The sequence below is a fragment of the Rattus rattus genome, chromosome 12 (genome assembly GCF_011064425.1).
Source record: "Rattus rattus isolate New Zealand chromosome 12, Rrattus_CSIRO_v1, whole genome shotgun sequence".
In the NCBI taxonomy this organism is placed as follows: Eukaryota; Metazoa; Chordata; class Mammalia; order Rodentia; family Muridae; genus Rattus; species Rattus rattus.
In genome coordinates this window covers 9,837,207-9,864,731 of record NC_046165.1, presented here as the reverse complement: position 1 = coordinate 9,864,731, position 27,525 = coordinate 9,837,207, and the positions used below count along the sequence as shown (strand labels likewise).

Genomic DNA, 27,525 nt, shown 5'->3' with positions numbered 1-27,525 from the left:
GGAGAAAATCCACCTTTACGTCTAAAGAATATTTAAGGTATAGAAATCACAATTAGTAGTTATTTGCTCTGAAAGCTTAATGCTGTTCTTCCATTGTCTACTGGAATCTTTAGTTTCTCATGAGAAGCTTGCAGTCATTAAAAATTGATTTCTGTATGTGTGCCTATCACCTTCTCATGAGCTTCTTTCGATCTTTCTTTGTATTTATTTTCAGTTTCATTCTAATGTGTCTTCAAGTTTATAACAATTAGGACCCTTATAGCTTATAGCTTCATAAATCTTTTAATTTACAGTTTTCACTGAAAGTGGGCATTTGTGCTATTCTTTCTTTAAATGCATCACAAAATTACATCTTTGAGTTGGCTTATGGTTTTTGGATTTGTTTTCTGCCGAATAAAGATTTATTAGAAGCCATTTGTCTTAGTTTCTTTCTTGTCACTATGATAAAATAATCTAAAAAGAGCAAGTTAAGTAAGGAAAGCTTTGCTTATTTCAGCTCTACCATGTTATGTGGTGGCCTTTTGCTATCTATTTTAAATCTGTCCTTTAGGCTCAGTGGCCACCCAGATTCCTTTGTGGCCTAAATGTCTCATGACTTTGTGTCCAAACATGTTTTCTGTCATGGATGCTTTGAATAACTATCATCTTAACATGAATTTTTTTCTCAAAACCCTGGCAATATCATATTCTTTTCAGACCTTTCCTGCGTTACCTAAGTAATAACACTCTGTATCTATCAGATACTTTATTACCTGTCTGCTATTGCTTGGAACAGGACTCCACAGCTACAAACTCTGTCAGTCTAATTGTAACCAACTATAGATTGAAAGAATTCCCAAAACATGTTCATATTAAACATAGAAATGTTATCTTTTTAAAATTTTTTTAAAGATTTATTTATTTATTTTATATGAGTACACTGTAGCTGTCTTCAGACACAGAGGGCATCAGATCTCATTAGAGATGTTCGTGAGCCACCATGTGGATTTGAACTCAGGATCTCTGGAAGAGCAGCCAGTATTCTTAACCACTGAGCCACAATGACTACATGAAACCCTTAGGCAAAGGATGGACCTAGAAAATATCATCCTGAGTGAGGTAACCCAATCACAAAAGAACACACATGATATGCAGTCATTGATAATTTGATATTAGCCCAAAAGCTTGGAACACCTAAGAATAAATTCACAGATCATATGAAGCTGAAGAACAAGGAAGACCAAAAGGTGGATGCTTCACTCCTTCTTAGAAGGGAGAACAAAATTCTCACGGGGAGGAAATACAGGGACAAACAGTAGAGCAGGGACTGAAGAAAACTTAATTCAGAGATTGCCCCACCTGGGAATCCATCCCATATGCACCTACCAAACCCAGTCACTATTACTGATGACAAGAAGTGCTTGCTGATAGGAGCCAGATATGGATGTCTCCCAAGAGGCTCTACCAGAACCCTACTGATACAGATAAGGATGGTTGCAGCTAACCATTACACTCAACAATGGGACCCCAGTGGAGGAATTAGAGAAAATACTGAGGGAGCTGAAGGGTTTTGCAACTGCATAGGAAGGATAACAATATCAAACAGCCAGACCCCTCAGGGCTCCCAGAGACTAAACCACCAACCAAAGAGTACACATGGAGGGAGCCATGGTTCCAGCCACATATGCAGCAGAGGATGGCGTTGTCCAGCATCAATAGGATGAAAAGCCCTTGGTCCTGTGAAGACTCATTTCCCCAGTGTAGGGTAATGCCAGGGCTTTGAGGTAGGAGTGGGTGGGAGTGGGAGCATCGTCATAGAAACACGGGGAGGGGGAGGAGGTTATGGGAGAGGGAGGAATGGGGATAACATTTAAAATGTAAATACATAAAATACCTAAGGGAAAAATAAAATAGATTTTAGTTTAAAAAGAAAGTAAACATAGAAAATAAAAACAGAAAATTGCATGGAAACAGAAAAAGCATGGAGTGTGATTTGTGTTGGTTAACTATTCCTGAGCATGGTGTCTGCTCTGGGGTGTGGTTGATGTATGCAATATCACTGTATTCAAAAAACCAAACCAGACCAAACAAACAAATATTATATATATATAATATATTATATATATGTAAAGAAATATTATCTTGTCACTGTTTTCTAAATAATCCATCAAACAACTACTTAGGTGGCATTTGCATTATATTAGGTATTTAAAAACCATCTAGAGATGGGCTAAGTATAAAATGATATGTATAAGTCACATGTAAATCTTTTACCACTTTATAAAAGACAGAATTCAGTGTCTCCTGGGACTTTAAAACCCTTCCACACTGTACATATGGATATGACTGCTAATTTAGCATGGAACATTTTGGTAACTATGTTTCAGTAGGTAGTAGGATTTGTAAAAGTTAATGAAAGTACAACATTTTCTTACTATGGCCATTTAGTTTAAAACATGCAAAAAAGTGATTTTTCGCGTTCGCCTTTTCCTTCTACCCCTTCCTTTGTTTCAGAGATTACTCCTGACACTAAGTCAGCTGCCTCCTATGTCATCAGTCCTACCTCACAGTAATAGAAAGATGGGGTCGATGCTAACAGTGGCATAAGTGGCACCAAGGACCCAAGCAGCAGTCAATTAATACATCATAGTCATGGGCTCATGTCATACATAAGAAATGTAAACTGTGCTGGCTATTCCTCGACTGACGGCCACAGATCAAATAATGCATGAGAGAGACAAGGCAGAGTACCTTCGCTTTCATACCTGGATCTATCTTAAAAAGCTTCACCTGGAAATTCTAAACCCAGTTCACTCTGAAAGGCTGCTCTACAGGTCACAAAGCTGTGTTCCTACTTTGAAACATTAAAAAAGTGTGTGTGTGTGTGTGTGTGTGTGTGTGTGTGTGTGTGTGTGTGTGTGTGTTGGGGGGGCATCTAAGACATTATTAGTTGCAAAGATAAAGTAGTCCTGGGTGTTTAAACAACACATAATCATGTGCAAAGTGAAAAACAGTGTTTCACTATTGTTGATGTCCAATATTGTTCACATTATATAACTCATGATACATACATTCTACTATTGGATGCTAAAGAATATGGTTTATATTAACGTTTTTTCATTTCAAAAAGCAAGCAGAATAATCCCTAAGAGTTTTGAAACTGACCTGTCATTTGAGGTGGCCTGGAGACTCTCCTGCAGACTCCTCTTGGAGCCCTGTTCCTTGGTCCTCTCGCGCTGGGAGGCAATTTTATAAACTTTCCTTTGTCTGTGAATAGTGAGTGTCCAAGCAACTGTACAGAGAGCAACACCAAGGTAAATCATCCACTGGGCTTTGCCAAAGGTGCAGTCTTAGGTGGGTGGGAAGTAAAGGATGCTGCACATTTGCAGCTGGATTCACATTTAAACAACGTATAAAAGGAAAGTGTACTACTTGAGGGAAAAGTCCCTACTTGAGGGAAAAAGTAGGTCTTAGCAATGATGATGGGTAGACAACCTTTTTTCTAGCCCATGCTATCATGACTTACAAGTTTCTTATTCTTTCCATTGGAACATGTTAGCCAGCAATCAAAGAATTCAGCTTTAGACAGAGATCGGTGATATATTTTGCTGGATATGAAGTCATCTCGGAAAACTTTTTTTTTTGTTTTGCTTTGCCTCTTTTTTTTCTTTTTAAGAGATAGAGACATTCTCTTTTGCTGGGTCAATAGGAGGCTCTTTCCACTAAATAATGTCAAATGCGTTTAAGTAGTACATTCTACTTGAGCTCTGGGATAGACACGCAGAGTCATCGGCATCTACGCACACATATACCACACGCAGATTTATTTAAAATCTAAACACTGGGAACCAACACACAGGGAAGGGAGAAGAGGAACTCACACAGCCCTGCTCCTCCAAGGGCTGCTCGGAGGTTGTGAAACAGTCAGAACTGCCCACGAACTCTGGCTAAGGCTTATGTTATGATGTTTTGATTTATGGAATATAGCTGATCTTTCTACTGAAATTACAAAAGAGAGACAGTAAGACTGAGTATCCTACCTACATTTCAGGAGATCACACAGGGTCAGGAAAAGCTAACAGTCATGTAGAACTGAGACAATGCGGAGAGCTGGTATTGGGGAATGCTGCCCTTGCTGTGCAGTGAGATGACATCAGCCTGCGAATGGAACCTGGCCCGGCCACTGCTCAACATCAAGGATGAATGGCAATGACCTGCTGTCCTTTGCTTGTGGAAGATGAGAAAAGTAATGAAACCCAGCGATACAGATTAAAGTAATATATTGAAAACTGAAGGGAGACAAAGGGATGACAATCAAAGGAAACGCCTCTAGAAACGATCTCCACGGGAGGCCATGGGACATTTTTGAAGGTCATCTGACATACTTGATAGGATGTTAGAGATGCAGTGTGGCTCCAAGCTGAGTGGAACACAGCTCATACTGTGGGGAAGAACAGGATATGGTGAATCAGGAATGGGTGAGTAGAGCAGTGGTGACTCTGACGCAGGAGGTCACAGGCTTAGCTGCTGGGGGTCCTTCTGGAGGTTGTCACCTCTGAGCTAACTGTGACGCAGCAGCAAAGCACTCTAGCACAAATACAGCTTTGCCATTTTCTCCCTCCATGTATTTCTTTAAATTCACAATACATCCTTTCACTTCATCTAAAATGACGATTAAATGCTCTCTAAGTGGTAAATATTATCTTATTCAGCACAGTGTCTCATTCTGAGCCTCACGACTGAATAGTGCAGGTCACTTTAACTGTCTGTTGAGGTAACTAAGCTGTTATGATTTTACATAGACCCAAATGACCTTTGAGATACAATTACATAGTTCCTTATCCTATATCCAGACTCTATCTCTAACACCCAATCATCAAATATTCCTCAGCAAATGAACCCCTGTGTTATACATTCTTTTTGTAAAACAAGGGTAATAATAACTTCTACTCATGTCATGAGTTTTCACAGCGAGACAACATGCAAAGTGTTTATTTTTTGTTTTCAAAGTGTTTATTCTAATGCCTTGCAACAGATACTGAGTACACATTAGTAATGATTGCCACAAGACAACAACTGCAAAAGAAAAGTGGGAGTTGTGACAGCATTTGACAACCCTTTCAAAATAAAAGTAATCCTACCACATGTGCACGTAATGTTAAGATAAGGCTGTGGATTTAGAAATTCAAACCAAGCTTTGATATCAGAGAAGCATTCTAGTAGGGTATATTAATTTTGAGAGATTTTTCAAATAAAATGATTATTTAATGAATAAGTGGCTTGTATAGAATTCATTTAGGTAAACAATAGAAAAATCCCCCTTTGAACCTAAGAGAATAAATAAATTTGGTTTACCATATTCATGATCTCCTCTGTTTTGAAATCATCTTTCTTATGTGTGGCCTCTCACTTACTGGCTTTATAAAGCAGTTTACCAATACATGAATGAATAAGAAAGGAGATGGGCAATAAAAAGAAAGCAATTGTGAGCATAAACTGAATCATCAAGTCGGGGTTTCAAAGAATTTTGAAATATGGGTATTCTCCAATTCTTTGAGGCACATTTGAAGTTTATTAAGAAATGCATTAATACATACTATGCATTAATATATATATATATTAGATATACACTATAAAATATTATACATACATATGTATGCATCCGTATTTGGAGAGGGAGATCCACATAAAAGTACACTAATAGAAGTCTTGGGATGAGCCTAGGATTCCAAGAAAGACTTGCTCCATCTTGTGATTTGTATTGCAATTATTAAATGTATTTTGAGCAATGAAAGGATGACTAGATGTGCATGGAAAATCCCTTATCTATATAATGTCATTATAGATTCTCTTTCACCTCTCTAAATATAACTTCAGTGATACATAGCAAAGGTACATTCTGCAATGAAATAGCCTTCACCGGATTTTATGACGGCAATCAATTTTGTCTTTCAGTGACAAATGAATAATATAAGATAATCTCATCTATTTACTAAACAGTAAATGATTCTACAGTAAAAGATAACTATTGTGTTTTCTTCCTTAGTTTTTCTGTCAGTCACTTGCAGCATATTTTGCATCCATAATTTTGCATTATCTCAGGCAATAGATGGTAGTCCAAACAAGGTTAAAGAGGTGGTTATATAAATACACTTAATGATCCTTGAGACATGCATATGCCCAACACCACAGGACAATATTCCCGGGGCATGGATCTACTGTTACCAAGGATAAATAAAGTTTTCAAAAGTATATTGCATATAGGTTAATGTCTGCAAAGGTTAAAAACATCAAACTCTGAAATACCATGACCTGACACTAATGACCCAATAATAGGTTGACATTTGCAATTCTTCCTGGGGGGTAATAGCCCACCATATGCAAAGATCAGCTCCTGCATTTAGCCGCTTATCTCGAAGGGGAAAATGTGAGTAATAATAGTGCAAAGGAGGTTAATAACAGGTAGCTTTTATCAGTCCGTTTAGAAAATGAACTGAGAATTGCTGTCAACTTGATTGGGAAGAGGGAAGGAGGAATGGGCCCATATGGGAGCCATCAGTCAGCTTACAGCCTGTGCATGAAGGTTGTTTGCAAGGTTACCGGGGCTGATGCAACAGAAGCTGGAATTTGCATGTCAAAGCTTTGTTCTTTTTATAACATACTGCCACACAAATCATTGGCCCTGGGGCTTAAATTTCACAGATGTCTAAACTCATTTAAAAATTAAAGCGCAATAATGTGTGATCTGCAAGGCTACCCGACCATTCCAGAGTTTTAGATTTCATTTTGCCTCTGTCTTTCATTCTTACCTGCTCTTGCCTTTGACAATTCTGATGTTCACTGACTTATCTCAGGCTTTCCTTTGAAAACTAATATATCCTTTGATAAAAGAAAAAAAGTGTTCTTTGAGGTCTTTATGCTATTATTAAAGTAAGAAGAATCAAAAACAATTCGTATTTAAAAATCAGAACTAAAAATAATTCAGCATTAGGGTTACTATTGTATTTTTTAAGGCCATGAAAAAGGAATGTTTCACAGGTGAAAAGTTTTCTTGTTTGTTATTTATTTAATTAGTATTTCAACCTCCAACCTAGCAACTTAAGAAAATGTGGGGATGAATGTTTGCAATATATTTTATTCAATGAATTGTTTCATCAAAATAAACGATCTTACCTTAACCAGAAAATATCCTAAATGCAATGAGACAATGGATGTGTAATGGTTTACTACAGATTATATGTATTAAGGTTGCCATTAATTAACATCTTTCTTCAGTAAAGCTGGCAGCATTTCATAGGAGAATGTGAGCATCAAGTCCGTAGAAGATAATTCCAGAGGGTAAAGAAAGAAGGGAGGATTCATTCCCTAAGCTTAGATGTGAATTTATGAAATTGTTCTGTACTAGAAAAATGTAGAAAGTATCAGTTTAGTTGTATTTTCCTTCCCTGAGAATGTACAGTAAATGCAAGTTGAATGTTTGCTGGTTATGTGGTTGGGATGAGCTCCGTTTTGCTTGGTTGAGTCCATCCTATGGACCTTGGTCCTTTTCCTTCCTCATTGATCATCAACAGGAAAATACCTTCCTGTTTCTGCTTCTCCTTTTCACAATGGTATAAGGATTTTCTTCTCGATTTGTAGAGAATGACATGAGCCAAGAGACTAGAAAGCTGAGACAATTTGAAGGCCTGCACATGATTAAACAGGGCTTTATAGCAAAAGTGAAGAAAGGAGGTCGAAATTGTGCCGAAGGACAAGCCACATACATTCAAAGGTTATGATAATAAATCAGAATTATTTTAAGAAATATATTTGTCCTTGATGAAAAACTATTATCTATGAGTGATATCAAAGAATTTCAAAGATTGAGATAAAATAAAAACAAAGAGGACAATCATTATTCTGCCCGAGGTTGGAAGGCTCCTCCTCACTTCAAGACTGTGTACGAACTAATGGTTCCTTTTTCCCTGTTTTGCTAAACAGATGACTAGAAGATCACTTCAGAAATCCATGTTAATCTAATGTCAAGAAGTTTTCACACTTGTAAGGTTACAGAAGCTTTTTGAAAATGGAATAATAGCGGGTCTTGATGTTCAAAAGCAAAATGTTCATGATTTGGACCATAGAAATGGCATCTCATGTAACTTTTGTCCTGTCTCTGCAATGTGTGGAAGTTATAGTTCAATCAGTAAGTAATTCATGAATATCTGAAACACCAGTAGTAAGAAAATAAATATCAGTATTTTACGGCACTTGGGCTAGATGATACTTAGCAAAAAGAAAAAAAAAGTCATATATCCCCCATTTTAATATTGTCTTGAAATACCATTTTATTAAAATAATACTATATAAACCGGTAATGCTATATTCTATAAAACTAATACTGTATTAAACAAAATATCTAAAGATGGTATTTAAAAAACAAATGTCAATAGATTGATATATAGAGTTAACCCCAAATCCCAGTGACTAATTGACAAGAATGTAACACCTTTGACAGTAAATCTAATAAGAAGTGTATAAGCAATAGTATACATAAAATAGTGTAAAATTTTGAATGTTTTCTTTTGTTTGCTGAGCCATGTGTCCTCGTTCTCTAAGAAGGGTCATGGTCATTTCTGTGAAGAATATTCGATCTGAGGATTACCTCGTAGAATATAGTTCTCTTAATGACCTAAGACTTTCAATTCCTGCCACTTGATGCCTTTCCAGTTGTGTCTTTCATTTCTACCAGGAAGTTCATAATTTTAATCACACATACTCTTCACATGCTTAGTTAGATTTTCATGTGCATTTCCTCTCTCTTTGAATGTTGTAAATAAAATTGTTTTGTGATTTCATTCTTGGATCGTTTCTTGTGGTATAGTCATAATCAAGTTTTTCCACAATGATCTTATATCCTGAAAATTTGCTGAAGTTATAAGATTTACTATTGTTGTGGTAGTTTCTTTATTTTTTTTCTACATAAATTATTTTTCAATTAGAGATGGATGTTCATACTTACTATCTAGTTTGACTACTTGAAAAAAAGTAATTATTATGAATAAGACTTTTATTTTAAATTTGATATTAGTACAAACACATGACTCATTTCCATGTTACATACACACCTTGAAGCATCTCTCACTGTTAGATTGGGTATTTTCATCACAAAAAAATGTTGTGTCCCCTTACACTTCTCATTTCACTTGTGCTGGGATGGTCATATAATTTTCTTTCCCCTTAATTCTAAAATATATTAATTAATTTCTCCTAGTGTAGCATCCTAACTTTCTTTGGGTAATAATTTATTCTTGGCCGTGGTATACAATAATACTTCGTTTGATTCGTTTTCTTAAATTTTTCTTGCATTTAATTTTATTTTGTTTTCTATTATCTTTTTCATTTATTTATTTACAATCCAGCCATTGCCCCCTCTTTCCTTCCCCCTTTCCACATTTCCTCTTCCCATTCCTCCTCCACCCCTGTCCCTGAGAAGGTGCTTCTCCCTCACAAGGCCTGCCCCCTCCCTAGAGCTTTCCCCCTCTCCCACTGAGGCCAGACCAGGCAGTTCTCAGCTGTGTATGTGTCTGGGGCTTCAGACAAGCTCATGTGTGCTACCTGGTTGGTGGCTCAGTGTCTGGGAGATCGCAGGGGTCTGGTTAGGAGAGACTGCTGGTCCTCCTATGAGGTTACCCTCTTCTTCAGCTTCTTCTATCCTTCCCTTAATTCAAACATTTCAAAGGTCCAGATTTCAGTCTAATGTTTGGATGCAGGTTTCTGTGTGTCTCAGTCAGGTGCATGTTTTGCCTCTCAGAGTACAGCCATGTACTAGGTTCCTGTCTATAAACACACCATATCATCAGCCTTTTTAACTCTACATTCATAAGGAATATTTATTTACTTGTATTTTTATTTTTGAGCTCTCTTTGATTTGGAAACATAATTCTAGCTTCCTAGAATGCATAATGTATTCAGAAGGATTTTGTTTTATTTTGTTTTGTTTCTTTCTTTCTTTGCTCCTTCCTTCCTTCCTTCCTTCCTTCCTTCCTTCCTTCCTTCCTTCCTTCCTTCCTTCTTGGAATGTTTGAGTAATCTTTGTGCTTTTTCTGCAAAGTTTTGGGTTCCTTTCATTATCCTTTTAGTTATTGGTTGTACTTTCTACATTTACAGAGTTGGAAAATCCCATCGTGGAATGGATTAGATGATTTACATTTATCGAATGACTAATATAACTGGCAGGTGACTAGGTGTTCTATTTTTGATCAGTGCTTTAAAACATATAGCCAGTCTGATCTTGGTGTAGAGTCTAAGCCCACCTATACCCAGTTCACATTTACAAGTGGAATTGACTCACTATATTTAGATATAGAGTATTTTACTAAAAAACACAATTTATAATTAAAATGAGAGGAAAAATCTACCATATTGCTACACTATTGCTATGTGTAAACAAATTTAAGAAGGTTTTGGGAGTAAATAAATCTGAATCTTAGAGCTGAGATTTCTCCATTAAATCTATAGTTATATAAAACTTCACATGGTTTTATTTTTTCTGTGTTCAGTTATCTTAAGGAATTAAAATGACATCTCTCATGAGTAAATGCACTGAACATCTGTTGGCAGTTCAACTCTTTATGACCTTTTCCTCTACCTTTTAACCTAAAACAAAAACCTTTACAGATATTTATCTTTAAAGACAGTCCCAAACTTATGAAAAAAGGTCAAAATGATGAACCACATGCTAGCTTGGTCAATTTCTGAATTAATGAAAAGCTAATAAACTTAGGAGCTAGTCTCTAGTAGTGTATGATGTATTCTAGAAGAGAGGATCATTATGTAGATCCCAAAACATGGAATGTGAATAGTGATTCCAGATTTAGAAATTTCCAGAATAACAAATATTCAGGTTTACCAATACCATCTTCTAGCACTGTTGGGTGATGTTAACAGGAGACACTTATGATTTCTTCTCTTGGCCTTTGTAGTTCCTATATCAAAGGAGGTCTATACCGAAGAGTCATCTGGGCTCATCTCCCCTAATCTCAGTCACTCCTTCCTGTTCCTGCCAAGCAACTGTAAACTTCTTCCCTAATAGCATATGGCCTCGATGCTCTTGTGGGTTGCTACGGTATCTAGATAGCAGAAGGTTAATGGAGAGGAGGAGGCCGTCTTGACAGTTATGGGGAAGTTCTCATCTGCGTTGAAGGAAGACTCTTGGATGATGAGGCTGATTCATGGTCATTCATGCTGGAGTAAATGTGAACCCCTGCTCTGTAAGAAAGTATCGGGAGGGGAACACCCATAGAGAAAGGGAGGGAGGGGCTAGGGGGATGTTAGCCCGGAAACCAGGAAAGGGAATGACAATCAAAATGTAAATAAGAAATACTCAATTAATAAAGATTAAAATAAAACAGTAGAAATAACAGTAAAAAAGGAAGAAAGAAAAAGAAATACCCAAGTTAATAAAGATGGAGGGAAAAAAAAGGAAGTACAACAAACACATTGGTTCCCAGACTTGACTTTGGTAGAAGGACACGTTGCTTGATTGTTTTAGCCCTGTAAGGAAAAGTAGAAGTTTCTTTGCACTTCTCCAGGAAATTATTTCTTGTAAAATCATAGATAATAACTCTGAAATGAAAATACAAAATGTCTACAAATGACCATAACAATAAATGTTCCTATTATAACAATATTTTTTCTACAAATGGCAAAAATTAACAATGGCAGTGCAGTATAGATGTATGTAAAGTCACAGTTTTCTCTTTCCTCCCTAAATACAATCTGTAATGGTATGTAATTTTTTTTGAAGTGCCTAATGGTGAAAATATTGCAGTGTGATTCTTGTTTCACATAACGATTTGTCTTGATCATACATATCTAAAATCATAGGTATGCAGAACTTTCTAACGAGGAATTAGCAAAGGCTGGTTGAAATTGAGATTTATTGAGGCATATGAACCTTATATCTAAAGTATACATAGCATTGACACCCAAGCTGATAAGAGAGCATTACACTGTATCAACCCAACAGTGTACAGATGTTGCTTTCAGAGTGAGGGTTGAGAAATAGTCTTGTCAGTATACTGCATAGAAGAAAACTCTTTGCTTATTATTTCTTTCTTTATGTGTGTTATGCATGTATGTATTTATTTATTTACTCACTTTACACTCCAATGGGACCCCTTCTTCATTCCAGTCAGCCTGTATATAAATATCTCCTTTCCTCACTTCTCTCTCCCCCTTTCCTTTCAGAAGAGGAGGCACCTTCTGCATATCAAGTCACCCTGGTACATCAAATTACTTCAAGAGTAGGCGCATCCTTTCCCATTGAAGCCAGACATAGTGGTCCAGTTAGGGGAACAGGACCCATAGTGAGGCAACAGATTCATGGACAGCCTCTGCTCCAGTTGTTGGGGGATCCGTGTGAATACCATGCTGTACATCGGCTACATATGTAGACAGGGCCTAGGACCAGCCTTTGCTTGATCTTTGGTTGATGGTTCGGTCTACAGATGCCCCCATGAGTCTAGGTTGGTTGACACTGATGGTGTTTTTGTGGAGTCCCTATCAACTTCAGGTCCCACAATCCTTCTCACACAAGATGCCCCAAACTCCATCTAATGGTTGGCTGTGGGTCTCTGCATCTGTTTCCATTGGCTTCAGTGTGGAACCTCTCACAGGAAAGTTATGCTAGGATCCTGTCTGCAAGCATTACAGAGTATCAATAACAATGTCAGGGATTCACATCAAACCAGATACACTCAAACTAATAGAAGAAAAACTAGGGCAGCATCTCAAACACATGGGCACTGGAAAAAATTTCCTGAACAAAACACCAATGGCTTATGCTCTAAGATCAAGAATCGACAAATGGGATCTCATAAAACTGCAAAGCTTCCGTAAGGCAAAGGACACTGTGGTTAGGACAAAACGGCAACCAACAGATTGGGAAAAGATCTTTACCAATCCTACAACAGATAGAGGCCTTATATCCAAAATATACAAAGAACTCAAGAAGTTAGACCGCAGGGAGTCAAATAACCCTATTAAAAAATGGGGTTCAGAACTAAACAAAGAATTCACAGCTGAGGAATGCTGAATGGCTGAGAAACACCTAAAGAAATGTTCAACATCTTTAGTCATAAGGGAAATGCAAATCAAAACAACCCTGAGATTTCACCTCACACCAGTGAGAAAGGCTAAGATCAAAAACTCAGGTGACAACAAATGCTGGCGAGGATGTGGAGAAAGAGGAACACTCCTCCATTGTTGGTGGGATTGCAGACTGGTAAAACCATTCTGGAAATCAGTCTGGAGGTTCCTCAGAAAATTGGACATTGAACTGCCTGAGGATCCAGCTATACCTCTCTTGGGCATATACCCACAAGGTGCCCCAACATATAAAAAAGACACGTGCTCCACTATGTTCATAGCAGCCTTATTTATAATAGCCAGAAGCTGGAAAGAACCCAGACGCCCTTCAACAGAGGAATGGATACAGAAAATGTGGTACATCTACACAATGGAATATTACTCAGCTATCAAAAACAATGCCTTTATGAAATTCATAGACAAATGGTTGGAACTGGAAAATATCATCCTGAGTGAGGTAACCCAATCACAGAAAAACACACATGGTATGCTCTCATTGATAAGTGGCTATTAGCCCAAATGCTTGAATTACCCTAGATGCCTAGAACACATGAAACTCAAGACGGATGATCAAAATGTGAATGCTTCACTCTTTCTTTAAAAGGGGGAACAAGAATACCCTTGGGAGGGAATAGGGAGGCAAAGATTAAAACAGAACACCCATTCAGAGCCTGCCCCACATGTGGCCCATACATATACAGCCACCCAATTAGACAAGATGGATGAAGCAAAGAAGTGCAGGCCGACAGCAACCAAATGTAGATCTCTCCTGAGAGACACAGCCAGAATACAGCAAATACAGAGGCGAATGCCAGCAGCAAACCACTGAACTGAGAATAGGACCCCCGTTGAAGGAATCAGAGAAAGAACTGGAAGAGCTTGAAGGTGCTGGAGACCCCTTATGAACAACAATGCCAAGCAACTAGAGCTTCCAGGGACTAAGCCACTACCTAAAGACTATACATGGACTGACCCTGGACTCTGACCTCATAGGTAGCAATGAATATCCTAGTAAGATCACCAGTGAAAGGGGAAGCCCTTGGTCCTGCTAAGACTGAACCCCCAGTGATTGTTGGGGGGAGGGGAACACCCATAAAGAAGGGGAGGGGGAGGGATTAGGGGGATGTTTGCCCGGAAACCGGGAAAGGGAATAACACTCGAAATGTAAATAAGAAATACTCAAGTTAATAAAAAAATAAATAAAAAAAAAAAATATGGACAAAAAAAAAAAAAAAAAACAATGTCAGGGATTGGTACTTGCCCATGGATGGGTCTCTGGTTGGGCCAATCACTAGTTGGCCATTTCCACCATCTATGGTGCATCTTTGTTCCTGCATAATTTGTTGACAGGACACATTTTGGGTGGAGGGTTTTGTGGCGTATTGGTGTCATAATCCCTTCACTTGGAGTCCTGAAAGGCTACAGGAGGTAGTTACTTCAGATTCTCCATCCCCCACCGCAAGGAGTCTCAGCTAAATCACCCCCATAGATATCTTAGGGACTTCCCCAACCCAGGCCTTTAGCACATCTGAGGAATGTTCTGCAACCCTACTTTTGTTCTTTCTCCCCTGCTCCCCTTTCTCTTGATCCTCAGGATCCCCTCTCTCTCCTGCTCAATCCCTCCCTCCATCCACCTCTGCTGTCTATGTTACTGTTCTGGTGATTGTTCTGCAATTTATGGCTAATACTCGGTTATAGCGGAATGCATGTATTATGAATGTCATTTTAGATCTGGGTTACCTCACTTAGGATGATGTTTTCTGCCTCCATCCATTTGCCTGGAAAAGATACCGAGTAGTGGTCCATTGTGTAAATGAACCACATTTTCTTTATTCATTCTTCAGTTGAAGTCCTCTGGGTGTTTCCTGGTTTTAGCTACTATAAATAAAGCTGCTATGAACATAGCTGAGCACGTTTCCTCGTAGGAAGGTGGAGCATATTTTTGGTACATGGCCAGGAATGGTATACCTGGGAATTGAAGTAGAATTATTCCCAATTTTCTGAGAAACAGCCAAATTGATTTCCAGAATGGTTATTCAAGTTTGCACTCTCACTAGAAAATGGCCTCGTATTCCCTTTGCTCCATATCCTTGCCCACATGAGCAGTTGCCTGTGGTTTGGATCTTTGCTATTCTGAGGAATGTAAAGTAGAAACTCAGAATCCTTTAGATTTGCATTTTCATGATGCCGAAGGGCATTCCTTAAGTATTTCTTGGCCATTGGAGAGTCCTCTGTGGAGAATTTTCTGTTTAAGTGTGTATCCCATTTTTTATTTGTGTTATTCAGGTTGTCTGGATCTAACTTAATGAGTTCTTTATATAGTTTGGATATTAGCCCTCTGTCAGATGTATGGTTGTTTAAGATCTTTGTTCATTCTCTAGGCTATGGTTTTGTCCTGTTGATAGTGTCTTTTGTACCATGAAGAAGCTTTTCAGTTTCACGAGATCCTTTTTATTAGTTTTTGATCTTATACCTGGGTTATTGATGTTCTCTTCAGGAAATTTTCTCCTATACCCATTAGTTCAAGGCTCTTCCTCACTATCTGTTCTATTAGATTTAGTATTCAGTTCTATGTTGAGGTTCTTGATCCGCTTGGACTTCAGTTTTGTGCAAGGTGATAAATATGGATCAATTTGCGCTCTTCTACATGCAAACATCCAGTTAGACCACTGCCATTTGTTGAAGATCTCTCCCTTTTGCCATTTTATGTTTTTACCTTCTTTTAAAAAATCAAGTGCTAATGGTTGTGTGGGTTTATTTCCGTCTTTGATTCGATTCCATTGATCAACCTGTCTGTTTCTATACCAATACCATGCAGTTTTTATTGCTGTTGCTCTATAGTACAGCTTGAGGACTGGGATAGTGGTAACTTCAGAAGTTCTTTTTCAGTTCATGATTGTTTTAGCTGTCCTGTTTTGTTGTTGCTGTTTGTTTGTTTGTTTCTATATATAGTTGAGAATTGCTATTTTAAGGTGTGTAAGGAATTGTGTCAGAATTTGGATGGGAATTGCATTGACTCTGTAGATTCCTTTTTGTAAGGTGGTCACTTTCATTGTGTGAATCTTACTGCTCTGTGAGCATGGAAGAGCTTTCTACCTCCTCATATCTCCTTCAATTTCTTTCTTCAGAGACTTGAAAATCTTGTCATATAGTTCTTTCACTTGCTTTGTTGGAGTTACATCAAGGTCTTTTATATTATTTGTGGCTTTTGTCAAGGCTGTAGTCACCCTAACTTTTTCCTTACCCCATTTATTATTTGTATAAAAGAGTGCTACTGATTTCTTTGATTTAATTTTGTATCCAGCCACATTGCACATTGCTTAAGCTGTTTATCAGTTGTCAGAGTTCTCTGTTAGAATTCTTAAGGTCACTTATATCACTGTCTTATCCCTGAACAGTGACGCTTTCCCTTCCTCCTTCTTTTAGTTTTGCTGGTGTGGAATTATCTATTTCTTGTGTTTTCTTGGTTACAGTTACCCTCCTTGTATTGGAGTTTTTCTTCTATTTTCCTCTGTAAAGCTGGATTAGTGGAAAGGCATTGTTTAAATTTGGTTTTGTGATAGAATATCTTTTTCACCATCTATTGTGATTAAAATTTTTGTTGGAGTGACATCTGTAATCTCTTTGATGTACGCAGGCCGTTCTGTCTTTTCAAGTCTCTGTTGAGAAGTTTAGTGTAATTCTAGTAGGTCTTCCTTTATATATTACCTGGCCTTTATCCTTTGTGGCTTTTACACTTTCTTTGTTTCTGTACATTTAGGGTTTTGATTGTGTGGCAGGGAGGTTTTTGTTGTTGTTGTTGTTGTTGTTGTTGTTGTTTTGTTTTGTTTTGTTTTTTCTTTTTGGTCAAATCAGTATTCTGTAAGTTTCTAGGTATCTCTTTCTTTAGGTTAGGGACATTTTCTTCTATGATTTTGTTGAAGATATTTTGTGGGAGTGGTCTCCTTCTTCTCTATTGTTCTTAGGTTTGGTCATTTCATAGTTTCCCAAATTTCCTGCATGTTTTGTGTTAGAGACGTGTTAGCATTTTCTTTGACTGACATCAATTTCTGTCATGTCTTCTACACTTGAGAGTCTTCCCTTCATCTCTTGTATTCTGTTAGTGATTGTTTGATCTGTAGTTCCTGTTCTCTTTTCTAGGTTTTCTATCTCCAGGATTGCCTCAGTTTATGCTGTCTTATTTCTTATATTTCAATTTTCAGGTCTCGAACAGTTTTTCATTTCTTTCAACAGATTGGTTATATTTGCCCTTATCTCATTATGTATATTCATTTCCTCTTTAAGGTCTTCTTGGTAGTATTTTCCTATATTCTTTAAGGGATTAATTCATTTCATCTTTAAAGGCCTCTATCATCTTCATAAGATTAGATTTACAGTTAATTCCTTGTGATTCAGGTGTGTTAAGATATTTAGGGCTTGTTGTAGGTAGGTTCTTGCTGTGCCATATTAACCTGTTTTTTTGTTAATTGTGTTCTTTAGTTGACCTTTAGCCATTAGGTTGTCCCTAGTGTTGTCAAAACTACTTTTTTTTTCTGATGGCAGCAGGCTCCAAGTGATTCAGGAAGAGCTGGTAGTTCCTGATGTCATCAGGTCTCCTAGGTTGCAGTCAGAACAGGTTAATCCTGGTGACAGCAGGCTTCCAGGTATATAGGCAGAGCTGGTAGTCTCTCATGGCTTCAGACTGCTGGTTGTCCCAGGCAGCAGAAGGCCTCCAGGGATACAGGTATAGCTGGTGGTCCGTGATGACTGCAGGGTAGAGGTGTGGACCAGAGGATGGGGCACAGAGTGACACTGCAGACCACATGACTGCTAGGCTTGCCAGGGTACCCAATGAGCAGGAACTTAGTGCTTCAGGATCTCACCTGTTTGTCCTGGGCAGCACCAGGCATCCAGGGATGCACCCAGAGCTGTGGTGGTCCCTTATGGCTCTAGGTATCTGGGATTGTGGTTAGAGGTGTTGAGCAGGAGATAGAATGCCCAGGGAACAGGCAGATCTCACAGTTGCTGTGCTTGCCAGAGACCCAGAAGGCATCGAACCAGATTTTATCCTGTGATAACATATAACAGTATTAAGATTGCCTTTAAATTAATATTTAGTTCATACCAAGATACAACATTCTGAAAGCCTGCTAATAACTTTAGGTTACATGGAAACATAGACATTTATTTATTTATTTATTTATTTATTTATTTATTTATACTTTAAAAAATAAAGCACATGATAGAGAACTTAGTTTCTTTCAAGTTACTAATTCTTTATTCACTAACCTTCTCACCTGGTAAATGAAGCGTAGCCTAACGATAACACAGTTTTTCTAGTTCTAAAGTGTGTACAGTTTACTTTCTACAGAGTTGTGAGGTTTTAAGGGTCATTATAAAAATAGCTCTAGTTCTAAAGGATTTTATATACTACTTTTATAGAACTCTAGGAGTTTATTGTTTTTATTGCTGGTGGGACTGTAGAATAAATGCATTCATTAATTTTGATTTATGCTGGCTGAATTATATAGTGCAGTAATGTGGTTGCTTGATCACGATGTAGTGAATATATATATATATATATATATATATATATATATAGTTAGAATTTTGTCCTTGGACAATAGAAATTTCCTATGCATTATTCTTGCATTCAAAATCTGTGAATTTATTATTTGTTTTAATTATCAGTACTTTAATTTGTATCGTGCTTAATTTTATTTCTTTGTAATGTAGTTAAATAATACAATGACCCTGAAGTAAAGAATAGAATATTGTAGCTGTGGATTTATATTTTTGGGTACTCCTATGCACATGAATGGAATGATCTTAGTTTAATTCCTGTAGTAGAAGTTATTAAATTAAATGTTGTTCTTCAATATAACACAAAAGACATGAGTCATTGGATTTAATATCGGAATAAATCAACTCGAGAATCAAATTGATTGTGTTTTAAATTGAGTATCATGTTAATTTTTATATTATTTGTTAAATCATTGATGATCTCATACAAAGTATCTTGAAAATATTCATGACTTTCCAGTTTCCCAACTTCTCCCAGAACCATTTTCTTCTCCCCATTTTTATTATTCCATTTTTTAAAATTAGTAAAGTCTTTGACTGTCCTTAGCTAGAATGAAGCAGTATATATAAAAAGGTTAAGTTTTGTTGTGATTGCAACTATGTAACCCGCTCTTCTGGAAGATAGGGACTTTGCTGATTATGTCTTCGCAGTACTTTATGAAGGTTAGAGTTTGACAACTACGTGTTCGTGCTGTGTGATATATCCTGGACTAAGTGCTCCATGTGAAATTCAAACACGCACGCACACACACACACACAAACACACACACACTCACACACACACACACACTCACACACCCACACACACACACACTCACACACACTCACACACACACACACACAGTGACATAAGTTTTATTATGCTCTGAGTACTAAGATTTTTGTAGAAAAGTGTATTCTGTGATTAAGAATTACTTCAGTCCTCTGTGAGAATCACAAGAATTATCTTTTTCTTTTCTGTTACATATAGTGTTGTGTGTATGTGTACACACACACACACACACACACACTCACACACACACACACAGACACACTCACACACACACACACACTCACACACACACACACATACAAACACAAATACACACACCCCACACACACAAACCAAACACACACACATATTTAATATATATACTAAAATCATTCTTATCAACATCTCAATATCCCAAGTTTCTCTCTTGTGGCAAAATCCTTCCTCCTGATTCACTATAAAGACCCTATAAACAAAGGAGAAGACCAGCCGGTTGTTTACTATCTCCACATAGAGTCTTCTAGTGACCCTAATGCCCAGAGGTGGGAAACTCTTTTATTGGAATTACTACCTGTTATTTAGAATTGTTTTCTTCTTCCACCTCGATGTTATCATCTTCATTTTCTCTTTCTGTTTAGTATCATTTCAATTTGTCTTTCCCTAGTTGCTTTCCTGTAATTCTGAAACGTGTACACAGTAGAGCAGACCTAGGAAATGGAGGGGTTGGGACTTCCTAAAGTGGGTTTGTAGGGAGGTAGAGGGATCGCCATGGGTAGTTCAAGTGTGATAGTCTGTGTTACCAAGAAGGACAAAGATACCTTTCCAGAGTCTCAAATGGTACATAGAATTCCTGAACACGGAACTCGAGGAAGAGAAAAAGCAAATTATCTCAGAAAGGTTAACTTCCAGACATAAGTCACGTGAAGAACGTCGAGTTTAGAAATAGTCTATGTCACGTCTACGAACTTCAAAATTTGGATGGAAGAAGTAAAAGTTGAGATTCAAACAAGAGGTCACCACGTGAAAGAAAAGTGTTGGAAATGGTATTGATACATTAATGAATGTGGATTGAAAGACTGCATAGAATTGCATCAGGGAGAGAGATTATCAGAGATAAATTAAAGCAATGAGAAAAAACACCCCTAAACCAACCAAAGCAAACACACACACACACACACACACACACACACACACACACACACACACACACACACACACACACACACGAAAAGAAGCTAGGAACTTAAGAATGAAGAGTTAGGGTCACAGGTTCATAAAATACCAGATGGTGCCTGTCAAATACTGGGTAGCAACCAAGAAACATTACCCAAATACAAAACAAAGGCAGCTGGTCTGCAAGCATCCATGGCCTGAGAAGGTCATTGTGTACAGAGCCGTACAGCTCAGTTAAGGAGTGAGTAGGAGGTGATACTTAGAACTTGAGACATCAGTCCATTTATTCACTCAATAAACATTCAGTTCTGGCTGTGTGGAAAATCCTGTGATAGGTTCTTGGACAATGACAGTTCAGAAAACCATGTTCAACAGAATATTTCAGAGGGGAAGAGGGCAAGCACATGGATAGATAGCTGAACAGCCATGAGAAAAGATTTCCATGTATTACAAAAGCTTCACTCACCTGATATACCTTGTGATGGTCAATCTCTAGCATAAACTTCAGGGCATTTCAGGATACCACAGAAACAAATCGAGGTAAAAGATCTACCTTAAATGTGTACTGTGCCCTCCATGAGTTGGGGTCCAGGACTGAATAGAAAGGAGGAAGCTAAGCTTACATATTCACTGCCCTCTGCTTCCTGACTGTGGATACAATATGACCCTATAAGACTTAATCCAGCAGCTGTGTCTTCCTTTCCCTATTATACTGTATCCTTTGAAACTGTGAGTCAAACTCTTATTTTTTTCAATTGCTTTCCTTTTGCATTTATTGTAGACAATAATGCACACCTGTATTAGCTTCTACCAGCATTACATTTTATTATGTGCTCTTTAGGTAAGATGACTCTTTCAGTGTGAATTCTCTTGGCTCAGGCTATCTGTATAGAGTGAATCGAGTATCTTGGAAGGCTGATTGCTGTACTACGCATTTCAAAACTTAACAATTTGTTTTCAGTGTGTAATAATTCTACAACCTATCAGGAGTTCAATAAATATGTAGATAATTTTACGAACATTGCAATTATTGCTTATTGTGAAGGAAATTAGTCCTTATAAGCTCTTCTGTTGAGTGTCTACAAGTAATTAGTTTAAAATATGTCTGCATAGGTCTACTAAACATTGCCACTTCAACTTGGAACTTTCCAAGCTTCTTAGTAATATTCATCTGAAACACATTCTCCTGAAACTTTATAGAGGTGTCTTACATCTTTTTAAAATTAGAAATCACATTTCCCTGATCTGAGATTGGGGTTCATTTTCCTGCATTGACCTGATATGGCAAAATAAATAAATAAATAAATAAATAAATAAATAAATAAATAAATAAAGTGCATTGCCTACGATGTCAGCAATACATCTACTACATTGAGATTTCTGTCAAATTATTCCAATGTTCATTCAAAAGAATGCAAAGCCAGTAGAGCCCTAATTATTATGTAAAAAACTAACAGAAAATAATTTCTATCTTTAAAAGCACTGAAAATGGTAATTAATTAATTTACTAATGAAACTCAATTCTCATATTCAGCTACTTATACCAAGAAAAGGCCATTGTTATCAGCATGGCTGCCTTTAGTGACATAGAGCAGCACGTGACCTCATTCCTTCCTAAGAGAACATTATGTCTGAAAATGTTTTCAAAAGGTATTTGAGCATTACTTAAGTTCGCATATCACATAATTCATTTGGCCAGTGACTTTACTTTAAGCAGCCATGTAGAATGTCGGAGAACTCGGAGCTAAAACCATAATGACATTAGAACTTTCAGTCAGCCAACTGTATGGGTTAATGATTCAGCCGTCGGCATCTCGACTCAGTGTGCTGAGGTCATTAAATGAGGCCGTTATCTCAGCCTCCCTTAAAGCAACCCAGCCATCATGATGTAATACAAAGCTCAACTATCAAATACTTTAAACTAAAAAAAATCTACTGTTCTGGGTAAATAAACTTATTCCAAACCAAATAACATTGTTATTTTTACTTACATTCCCAGTTTTCTCAATATGTTATTACTGATTGTATTACTTTCTCCCTCACAGTTAAGCACCAGTTCTGTTCATGACTTTGAGTTTTTGAATATATTTTGCTGCTGACCCCCAAATTCCTAGCTCTGTTTAAACGTCATTAGGTTCTTAGTCCATGATTTCTTCTTTCTCATGAATTGCTTTATGTCCCAATAGTGACTTGAAACAGAATCCCATGAAGAATTCAAGAGAATGGCTTCCAGGGTAGGCACCTAGGATATTAGATTGTCCAAACAGGGGGTGTGGGGGAAAGGGCAGATTTTTTTTTTAAATCACTTCTTTCAAGTGATGCAGAGAGTTGGGAAAGTTTGTGGACTGAGGAGAGCAAATGAGCTGGCCATACCCATCACGTCCAGCTGTGACTTTTAAGAGACTGTTTCAATTGAGCAGTGAGATTGGAAAGTAGATTGCAAGATGCTATGGAGTAAATGAGCAGTTCAGAATTAAATGACGTGTGAATGGACCAGTGCTCTGTAAAGCTTTGAGTCTCTCTCTCTCTCTCTCTCTCTCTCTCTCTCTCTCTCTCTCTCTTTTTTTTTTTTCAAAAGTTGAAATCTATCTTCAAAGACGGCATATTGAACGAAAACCTAAAAAGGTGAGAAATAGAATTCTTATTCTTTGCTACCTCTCTGGATTGGGGTGGTAATTTCTGACTGTATTGGTACATCCCGCATTTCAGAGCAAATGTAGGCCATTCTTGCATGAGGTGTACAAAAGAGGAAGGAAACCGGGCTGCGCACAAGCTGGGTGCATAGCAAACTGCTTAGCTCGGAAGAGAGGCATAGCTAGAGAGAGCCCCGCATAAGACTATTAAATGCTGGAGGCAGTTCAATGGACTCCTATGGTAGGCCAATGTGCCCTCCGCTTTGGTTAGAGATAACCAAAGAGATCTGTCTGTCTGCTCTCTAAACTGCAATCACACAGTGATTGGTGGTCCCAACACCTTTTTTAAACTACAAATGACTCATTTTTTTTTTGTCACTGTTCTATCTTCCTTCTACCTAAGACATTCTGTACAACCCATGCATTTATTCAGAAACCTCTAAATGATTATTTAGGAATGCATAATTTAAAAATCTGGAGAAAAATATTAAGATGAAGAAGAACCAGAGTTGGTAAAAGGATAACCCCTGGAGAAGTATGCTATTTATAATCGTCTGTTTTTTTCCTCTACAAATCTAGCATTTTATACAAAAAAGTAAATTGATTACTATTTTCACAGGGTTTTAAATAGTCCCTTTCTTAGTATGATACTTTCAAAGTAAAAGCTGCTTAAAAATTTAAATTCTTTGAAAAATATGTATTCTTATCAGAATAAATTTTATATTAATCACAGTTTCTTTCTCACCACAAAGTATGCAGTGATTCTCTGAGATTTAATATTTTGTCCTTGACCCAATAACCATTCTCTGCATAGAAGAATTGAAGCCGTTTCACACGGTTTCCGCTGAGTAGCTGTGTTGTTTGAAAACTGGGCACATTGACTAGCTTCCCCATTTTGATGTGACAGATACCAAACCCCAGGATCATTGCTGATGACAAGAAACACGTGCTGACAAGGAGCCTGGTATAGCTGTCTCCTGAGAGGTTCTGTCAGCACCTGACTAATACCGATGCAGGTACTCAACAGCGAACCATCGGATTGAAAGAGCTGAAAGGTGATTGGAACTCCATAAGAAGAGAAATATCAACTAACTGGACCACTCAGGGCTCCCAAGGACTAAACCACCAACCAGAGTGTACATGGATGGATCCATGGCTCCAGTTACACACGTAGTAGAGGATGGCCTTGTCTGACATCAATGGGAGCGGAAGCCTCTTGATCCTGCCGAGGCTTGATGCCCTTAGGAGGATGCAAGAGGAGTCAGGCAGGAGTGAGGGAGTGGGTAGAGGAGCACTGGTATAGAAGCAGAGGGGATGGGGGGTATCATGGGGAGTTTGTGGAGGGGTAACCAAGAAGGAGGATATCATTTTAAATGTAAATGAATAAAATGATTAATAAAAATTTATGAACATACAGAGAGAGAGAGAGAGAGAGAGAGAAAGAGAGAGAGAGAGAGAGAGAGAGAGAGAGAGAGAGAGAGAGAGAGAGAGAGAGAAAGAGAAAGAGCACGCACCAGGGTGAGAGAGAGAGCCGGGAGAGGGGCGAGAAAGCATTTGGCTTCCTTCATTGATTCAGAGGGTTAGGTCCCTAATAATTTGGTCCTGTGCATCTGACAGACCAACGCAAATGTGGGAGCAGGAAGTGAGCCTACCCTTCTTGCTCAGTGGCTGGGAACAGGGAAAGGTGTTATAACCTCTTCGTACATATTGGTCTTTTGTTTGTTTGGTTTTAAAGTGTCTGTTGTTGTTATTGTTGGTTGTTTGTTTGTTTAGTAGTTTTCTTAAATGTCATCACATTTTGAATTCTTAATACCTCTGGAGACGTCCTCATAGATTTACAACTGGAGATTTGCTTCAGTAAAAATTATGTGCTTCTTCAGCTAGTCAACGAAAAGATTAACCACCACGCTAACCTACTTAGGTGCTGTGACAGAAGGAAAGTGTAAAAGAAAAATGCAGACAGTAAATGCTTAGACAAGAAATCTAACGAACCTCTAAACAAACGAGTGGGCACAATAGAGATGTGAGAAGCCAGGAAGTAGGGAGGTGTATAATCTGTTCTCTTTTTACAACATGGAAGGTTAAATATTTTGAACTCTTTTTATATTAATTGTGACATAAGTGTGTGTGTGTGTGTGTGTGTGTGTGTGTGTGTGTGTGTGTGTAGAGGGTGTGTGTTCTAAGCTGTAACCCAGGGTACATTGCCATTAGAGAGATAGCTTTCAGATAAGAAATCAGTAGTCCTCTTTTCTTTTCAAGACACTACATTATTGAAAATGATAGCTGATAATTTACTCCAAGCCACAACTTTATTCAACGATACATGTTCATAGAGTTCCTCTTCGTGGTTATCACTCCATGCCTCAGGAAATACAACGTGGTAGTTATCAGCTTTCGCAGTGGAAACAAGTACAAAAATAGCCAGCCAGTATTGGGAGTGACTGCTTAACCACTAATATGCTAATAGAAAATAATCTAGCACTTCAAAGTTCAGTTTACTTACCAGTACATAGAAAATGAAGAAACTGAACCCATAGTGTTAATCAGAACTATTTAGTGGGAGGAAATGCTTGTGCTGTGCCTGACACAGTGAATGAATGCAGAGTGAACATTGCTATCATTATAACGAAGAAAGGAGTGAACCTATAATTAGAAGGTTCCATGTGTTCTTGTAAACATTTTAACACGTTATAAATCTACTAATTCACTTCTGCTTGATCCCTGTCTCTACATTCATTAAACACTCTTCTATGCAAATCCTAGAGTACTAGGGAAGACTGCCCTTGTTCTCAGGAAATGTATTCTAGTTGAAGAAGCAAAGTACAATGTTTGTTATCTATACAGACTGAAGAATTTGTGTGAACTGTATATGAATAATAAAGTCTTAAAATTGGTGGTCGAAGATCCTTGTTTTGCCAGCTCAAGGTGCTTTTTTGACAGGCTGTGGCTATTTCATAGTTAGTCATCTTTTTGTATTCCATGTGTAGATGGTTTATTCAATTCCACAATGATTTTTTGGGGGGCTGAAGATTCAATAGAGGCTTCTAGAATTGGCTTTGGGCAGGGTTTTTAGGCTCCTCTTTAATAATCCTCCCATATCCTCTTCTGTGTTTCTTCTTTCTTAGCACAAAGCAAGTTATGGTTCAATTGACTTTCTGTCTGCTTAATAAATATTGATATATTGGATGCATTCAGGCATGGCCCTGTGTGATCCATCTTTAAAGGTAGAGTCATTTTGCAGCAAGGTTGCAATTTATTTATTCCTCATTCATTCTCACAACTTCTGAGAGGCCTCATTATGCAAATACTGAGAACAGTCGAGAAATGGAAAACAAAAGCAGTATTTGCTTTTAGAAAAATAGTGGCTATTGAAAACAAGATATCATCTTAGCAGAGAGGAGTGAGGAGAGCCCTCACTGTGTCCATTGTGTTCGTGTGCTTTCTTTAGATAATAGGAAAATGTAATTGAAAGCAAAATGTGCAATTTTCTGATTGTGAGAGCGCCAGTATTTTTTTTTTCTTCAGCAAATGTGGAAACCAAATGTATATAATTCCATAGACCTAGGAGTCTAGGGAAACATGATTAAATCAGTCTAGAAATAGAATACAATCATATGATTTTTCAAGGATATTTCAGACAGCTCACTGAGAAATAGACCCTAAGCTTCATTAAATATGGGAATTTTTACTTTTCGGTGTTAATTCTGGCTCCTACTCATTGATGTGACATATCAGTTGATTATGAAGAAAAATAAGGTCTGTCTAAAAATAATTTCATGGCAACATTTACATTTTCCCCTGATTTAAAGTTATGCCTGACAAATAATTATGTATTTCTATAAGGTACAGCAGATTTTATGTGTATCCATCATGACACATTACCATAATCAAGCTCATTAATATATTCAGCATTTTGCACAACTATCTTTAATTCTTCAGTGATAAAAATAGCCCAGATCCACTTGGTATGGCTTTTCAGCACATAACATATTTTATTAATTATACACAAAACACTCTACAACAAGTCTCCACAATTTTTTGATTCTATCTGACTCAACTTTTGTACCTTAGGAGCAACGAATCCCAATTCCGTTTACTACTGCAACAAACATGCTGGCCTTGGCAGGAACCATTTTGCTGTCTGCTTTGGTTAGATTGTTTTAATATTGATATAGTTGAAATCATGCCATATTGATCTCCCTAAACATATGACCCATCAATGTACAACTTCATCAATATTATCATTATCACAAGATGTCCTTCTTGTTTAAGATGAATTATATTTCATTTTATACA

At 37.6% G+C, this 27,525-nt stretch overlaps 1 long non-coding RNA gene across 1 annotated transcript; it reads left to right on the top strand.

Annotated features, from left to right (window-relative positions):
• The first annotated feature begins 2,111 nt into the window (after window positions 1–2,111).
• Window positions 2,112–26,870, top strand: LOC116913422. Its single transcript, XR_004389614.1, has 3 exons — window positions 2,112–2,881; window positions 19,913–19,915; window positions 25,352–26,870. It is a non-coding gene; the product is annotated as an uncharacterized LOC116913422 (long non-coding RNA).
• The last annotated feature ends 655 nt before the right edge of the window (window positions 26,871–27,525 follow it).